A 6,859-nucleotide genomic window follows, 5' to 3' on the forward strand; every position below is an offset into this window, starting at 1 on the left:
GGGGTTTGGTCACTACAACTTCATTCACCCGGGACCCCAAAACAAACCAAAACACATACCAACAAACACTCTTATCCTTGAAGCAAGCAAGCAATTTCAGTTTCACAACTCCAAGTGCCAAGTGTTTGAATGAGTCAAATCCATCTCCTGTTACTACTTATTCTCTACTTTTTCATAGTGTGTTATCTGAAATACAAGCAAACATACTCTAGCTACCTGGTGCTAACCTCAATAGCAAGCAAAATAAGATATGGTAGCATTCCTCTGGGAATACTTAATTTTGAGATTAAAATTATTTCACAGAGGAACAAACCATAACCTGGAGTTACATAGTAGAACCAAGCATTCTCCAGCATATTACACTGGCCACTACTGTAAAGCCCATTTCTGTTGTTTTTATTATTATTATTATTTTATTTTTTATTTTAAAACGGTGTTATAGGATCATCAACCTCAAATTTGGTAGCAGTTAAGTATCAACCATGTTCTGGGAGAAGATAAGCCAAGGTAAGGGAGTGAGAGAAACTTTACTGCAAGTGATCCATTAAAAGAAAGGGAGATAATCAGGAAGTTGCTCAGACATCTGGAATTTCTCAAGCTCATTCTCTATTTCAGGATCATTTCGATCAGCATTCAGAGAAACGAAGTATTTCTGAACACACAGCCAATGCATGCACATGTAACACTAACATATGCGTAAGCATGTACAATCCCTTCAAAAAAGCCAAGAACACACTCCATCCCCCAGTAACATGAAATGGAATTTAACCCAGAAAAAATATTTTCATCTTTTGTTCCTAACAACAGATTATTGCTAATCAGCTATTTTTATTAAAAACACTATAGTGATAAAAAAATCCTACAGACTGCCTGAACTCACACTGGAGATTCAGGAGTGGTCCTGAAAAACAGCCAACTTCTTAATTAGCTCTTATACCTGTTGGAGTTACGCAGATGAAGCAGAAGGTATCATTACACTGTATATCCTGCTGAGCCATTCCTTAGGATAATTCAAGAATAGCTGAAGTGCCAAAATCGAACACTCAGATATACAAACAAAGCTGTTACAGGTCACACATTCGTCCTGAAGATTTGTTAAATCAGTGGAGGATCCAACTTCCCTAGCCATTCTCTTTGTCAATTAGGAAGGAGACCATTACCACCTTTCCCCAACTTCTTAAACGACAACAGGATGAAAACATGCGCTTCTATCTCAACCCTTACTTTCAGTGTAGAAGAAATTATTATAACACCAGATAGATACTTGATAAAAAATCCTCAAAGTAAGGTTTCTCAGAGAGCCATTAAATACACATAGGAGTGATGGCAAAAAATAAGAAATAAAATACTGCACTCCCCCAGGAAGTGTTACATGCCTTATCTAAAATAAAGCTGTGTCAAAAAACAAAAACGTCACCAGAGTAACTGTTAATTAAACAACAGTTCTGTTCTCTGCTTCTAATAGTGATTTTATTCCAAATAATTATTTATGAAAGAGTAATCATGACACAGTAAAATAATTTTGAACCCTAGTGTGGACAGGAGGAGTGTTCCAGGAAAAACCCTACGCAACTGCTATCCTGATCAGTATCTTCATGTACATAAAGCCCATAGCCATCCACACATCATTTCTTATTCCATCTCTACATGGCTGCACAGGTAGCTCAGTGTCCTGCATTCTTTCACTGTGTTTTGCCTGTAGGATATCACATGGAAGTTCTTCCAGAGGCTATCTGCCTCTAACTCAGTTGACTAAAAAGCTTCTGAAAAGCCACGGTAAGGAAACCCTCAGATAAATCTAACTTCCCTCTATCCAAAATACACAGAACTCTCAATTCAGTGCTTTAAACCGCAAAAAGGGCAAATGCCACACAATATGCAGCTGTTTTCATCATTAGCTTAGAGAAATGACTAATGACAGAAGTTTCTTGTTTTAACTTGATCTATGCTATTTTACACTGAAAAAAAAAATTCATTATAAAGCAAAGATAATAAGCACTCCCATACTTGATCGTGCATATAAACAACACTTATTCACATAGAGGTACTCCAGCACTCCTGCTACAGCACATACCTCCACGGCCTGCATGAACAGAAGTCAGACATTTTAGCTGCATATATTATTTGCATAGCTCATGGCATTTACAAGCATTCTCAAGAAAGAATGTTCATCAATTTTTTGCAACTTATTTCACTGTATTTTCAGTTAGTGCTGTTTAACTACTAAAACAATCCTTTAAAAAAAATTATTTTATATTCAGAATAAGTACTGAGGTACACCTGTAAGACGCAGTGAAATAGTGGTTTATCAATTATTCATCTTTTCCAACAGCAATCCTCTTGACTGCAACCGATAGCTGCTGCATGCAGTTAGAACGCACCAAGCGTTCCGCTAGTGGCATCTGCCTTTCCTACCTGCAACCCTACCATGTTCCATCACAATCAATGTCCCCACTATTAAACAGAGCCTGTTATTTAAGCAAAATGCTACTGAAACTGCACTGCAAGTATATTTTATAAAACAATAACATCAAAGCTATCAGTGCTACTTTCGAGGTCAAAAGAATATAAACATGGCTACATCAGGTCAGACCAACAGCCCACCAACCACAGCATAACCACTTTTAACCACTTTTAAGGCAGCTCCATGGGAATAGTATAAAAACAGAAGAATAAACATCAGAAAATGCTGCCCAATCTCCAACTTGTAGCTCAAAAGCATCCTGAACCAGAGGTACTATCTTTGAACTTAAACACCCCCAAGGATTTTTATTCTATGAACTTATCCAAACACTTTTTGACCCAAGAATATTTTAACAGCTATAGTATCCCTGCATAAAATTCCCCTAATTCCAAAAATTTTAATTTTGTATCATACTTCCTAGCTGTTAGCTAATACTCAGTGAATCTTTCTTCATGTTAAGGAAATAATGAAGATTCTGCAACCATCATAACTTCTTCCACTTCCAATCTATCATCATAAAAAATGTGCCTTCCAAAAGCAAGATGATGTCTATGCTATCTGAAGAATTATTCTGTCAATTTAAAGAGCAAAGTATTCCCTACATTCCCATGCCACTGCTCAAACCTGCAACAAAGCAAAACCAGACACATGCAACCAAGTATTTCAGCAATTTATTATCACTATACTTCCTAAATGTTTTGAAAAAATGTTGAAACGTGGCATGTACACTGAACAGTCTCATCTAGTTCATGATATTTACACATTTGCATATGTTTACACATCCACAATCACAGGTAAAGTGCCTAATTTAGATAGTCAACTCAAGCGTGAAAGTTGCCCAGAAAAACACAGCTTTTATTGAAAGGAATGTCCTATTGGTATGTAATTATGGAATATTTATCAGGTTCTCAAAGATCATAAAACTCCTTTAATGAGCTGCTCCCCACTCCTTGGAGGAGGAGGGGGAGATACAGAAAGAAAAAGGCAGGCGTGCAAGGAAAATCTTTTTTTCCAACCCATGTAAAGTATGTAAAATGGTAAATAAAGTGTCCTATTATGTGTTCACTAAATAGCTGAGGAAAAAAGTATCTGTAAAATTAGATAAACTAGGAACTATCACGAATGCTGTCACTTTGTATAATGGAAAACATATTACCAAACATATTAGTCTTCATGCACATTTAGGTTAGAAGGATGCATGCTCAGCATACTGAAGTTGTACACACATTGTCGTGAGTACTCAAGTTTCTTAATTATTCTTCCTGATTTTAAAACATTTGGAACTAACACCTACTGTTAAGTTGATCTCAACACATTGCCATGTGATTTTGAAGTATCAGGTAGTACTCAACATCCTTTTTATCCAGTTCAGAAGATATGAAGAAATTTCGTATTTCATCAACAACTGAGACCTTCATTCTGACTGACCAGATCAGCCCATATGCCCCACAAAAAAAGCAGAATCCTACTGGTCTTCTTAGATATCTGAGAAGTTGCAAGATCATTAAGATTTCCTACAAAGCTCCTCAACACAACTTGATCTTCCTTCCCATGAGTTTCTGTAATGCATCTCCAAATGTTTTCCCACTTTTTTTTTTTTTAAACTGAAACCACAGAGCCACTTACAGATTTGATAGAAAAACTGTTTCCCTTAGGAAGTAACATCCAACCACAGAGGTTTTCTATAACCCTCTAGAGTGCATAAACATAGAAAACACAATCTGAATTTACCCAAGTGTAACAGCAACTAACATCAAGGTCATGACACTGACAGGGCAAAGTTACAGGTGTAATTACACAATATTGTTATATTCAGAATCATCCTTCTGTGGGATTACAGAACAGATCCAGCCTATTACTTCAAGAGATCAGTACACTACCCGTGGCCGGAGTATTTCATCTCTACACAACAGTGAGAAAGAACTAACAAGATTAGTCTGGCAGCCACTGTTACAAGTGAAGGAAAAAGTCTACTATGGTTTAAGCACTGCAATCCTGATGTTTGGTATTTCTGTCTTTGACACCGACCTGCACACAAAGACTTAGCAAACAACTACATTGCTCCATTCGTGCACACAGGCAGACCAGCTACGCACCTGAACAGTTGGAAGAGACACCATAAAAGTTATTAACATTTAAGATTGTGTCTGATGTGCATGTGGACTTAAGGATGCTAGTACACAACTTCTCCAGGTCCAAAGGGCTGACATCCTTTGTCAGTGATTATGGCTGTGGTACAAACCCCAAGACAATTGAAGCAACTTGGCATTTAAATTAATTATAAACACATATCCCAAACACAGGTAGAACAACAGATCAAGAAGTTCGTTATAAGATCCAAGGAAACAAACTGTTACTGCAGATCATGCCCTCATATGCCTCAACCCAAATGCAGAGGGATCTTACTAGGGGAACAGAAGTCTGACCATTACCTAAGCTATATGGGGAGGAAAATAGGTGAAAAGAAAGAGAAATCACTCAGAATGCCCATTACTTTTTTATCCACAATGAAGAACTATCCTATTCTGTGGATGGATAAGAATCATAAATTCAGAGCGGGAAAATAAAATCACAACATATTGCTAAGTCATGTAGTTTTCTTTTAGTTTTCTTTCTATACAACATCACTTGCGAAGTTATTGAGGTAACTTAAGAAGGAGCCTTTAATTACCAGCACGGAGAATGAACGTATAGAGTATTGTAAGGCTGAAAGAAGGAAGAAATTACTTGCATGGGTGAGAGCTGCACCTACGAAATCCAATTCTCATGCTTCATGCTTCCGTGTTAATTACCTACTGTCATACTACCAGATTTTTCTTCCCGTTCAACCCAGGAGGCCTCAATCACTTAAAAACCACACACAGGTACTTAGTAGTCACAAATGAACGGACTTTGAAGTTTCAACAGGCAAAACTGTTGTCTGAGGTCCAAAATATTAAGGCTTCATTAGTCACAAAATAAAGCAGGACTTCACAACCTGAGTTGTAGGACTAAAAATATATACATGTATACACACACAGAGGCCTGGTAAATATACCTCTTCCAAAAAACACTCCCAACACTTCTGTATCAGGTTTCATCACTACACAGGTTGACATTTAAAGTCCACAGGTAATGCCCTCTCTCTGCCTCCTCCCAACCTCACTTCTATCCTGGGCTTCCCGAGTTATTAAAAGCCCACCCGTGTGCATACACACTGTGCAGTAAGTACGCCTGCTGCATCCCGTGACATGATGCACACACGAGGGAGAGTGAATCAACACATATACAGCCAGGGTCAGAATTCTGACAGCACATGAAGAAATAAGCAAATGAAACAGTACAGCCATGGATGACAAACAGCAATTACAAACACAAGCAGCAGACTTGGCAGGAACACATCATAGTGTCTAAAGGCCACATGAGTTCATACCAGCACTTTTAAGTCAGATACAGTTTTCAAAGTCTTAGAACTGAGCTTTACATTTAGGGCACTGAAAGAGGTACTTAATTTTAAAGTCGCAAGCCTATATATTAAAACAAATATTTCAAGACTGTTTTGTCTGCTAATGAACACCACTAAGCGCTGTTTATTTATAAACAGAGTACTATACTACCGATACGCTACAGAAGAAATGAGAAACAGTTCATTGCTCTCCACTGAAAATGCCTGTCAATGGCTGCCACACTGGTTTTAAAAACAGCCATTCTCTACATCTTAAAATAGTAAGACCAGCAGTAACTGAAGTATATAGTGAAATATGTTTCACTTCTTTTTTGTTACTATTTTTCCCCATTATTCTATTTTAATTATAGCTGTAACAAAAAATAGTGCGAATTACATATTTAATATAGAGCCAAGAAGTCCTGAAAGACTTGCCCAGGTTCAGATACTGCTCTCTATTCTTCAAATCTGAAAGTACATACATCATAAACATTGGCTGCTGTTCTAGTGAGCTACTAAAAACTCTAAATGCAATGCAATTTGATGGAATGTTGCTTCAAGACAGTAAACATTCACCCAATATGTAAAACACACCAAGAAAAAGGTTATTTGGAAATAATAAAATTTAACTGTTATTGCATAGATTTCTGTCATATGAAAAAATGATGACTCTCACACAAACACCTCAAATTCCGTGGATTTTGTAATCTGTACATAAGTTCAGAATAGTTTGTGCATGGCTTTATTTTTACATGTGAACCTAATTAATAGAGGTGTCTCTTCTGTTACCAAAACCAGGTGCTAATGGCGAGATCTATGCTGGAACTACAATGTCTGCTCTCTAACCTGACGCGTTGCTCAATTTTTTGCTCCCGACACAAAGTTGGTGCCGCCACGGACATCAAAGTGACCAGCTCCTCGCTGTTCCTCAGCAGCGGCTTCTCCCGCACGAAATCTCCCCGGAAAGGAGG

The 6,859-nt window shown here is 37.6% G+C and overlaps 1 protein-coding gene across 5 annotated transcripts in view; it reads right to left on the minus strand.

Annotated features, from left to right (window-relative positions):
* STRN3 (striatin 3) overlaps window positions 1–6,859 on the minus strand; it is a 59,382-nt gene that overhangs the window by 51,583 nt on the left and 940 nt on the right. The gene's annotated exons all lie outside the window — the stretch shown is intronic.

This window comes from Anas acuta, chromosome 5 (genome assembly GCF_963932015.1).
Source record: "Anas acuta chromosome 5, bAnaAcu1.1, whole genome shotgun sequence".
In the NCBI taxonomy this organism is placed as follows: Eukaryota; Metazoa; Chordata; class Aves; order Anseriformes; family Anatidae; genus Anas; species Anas acuta.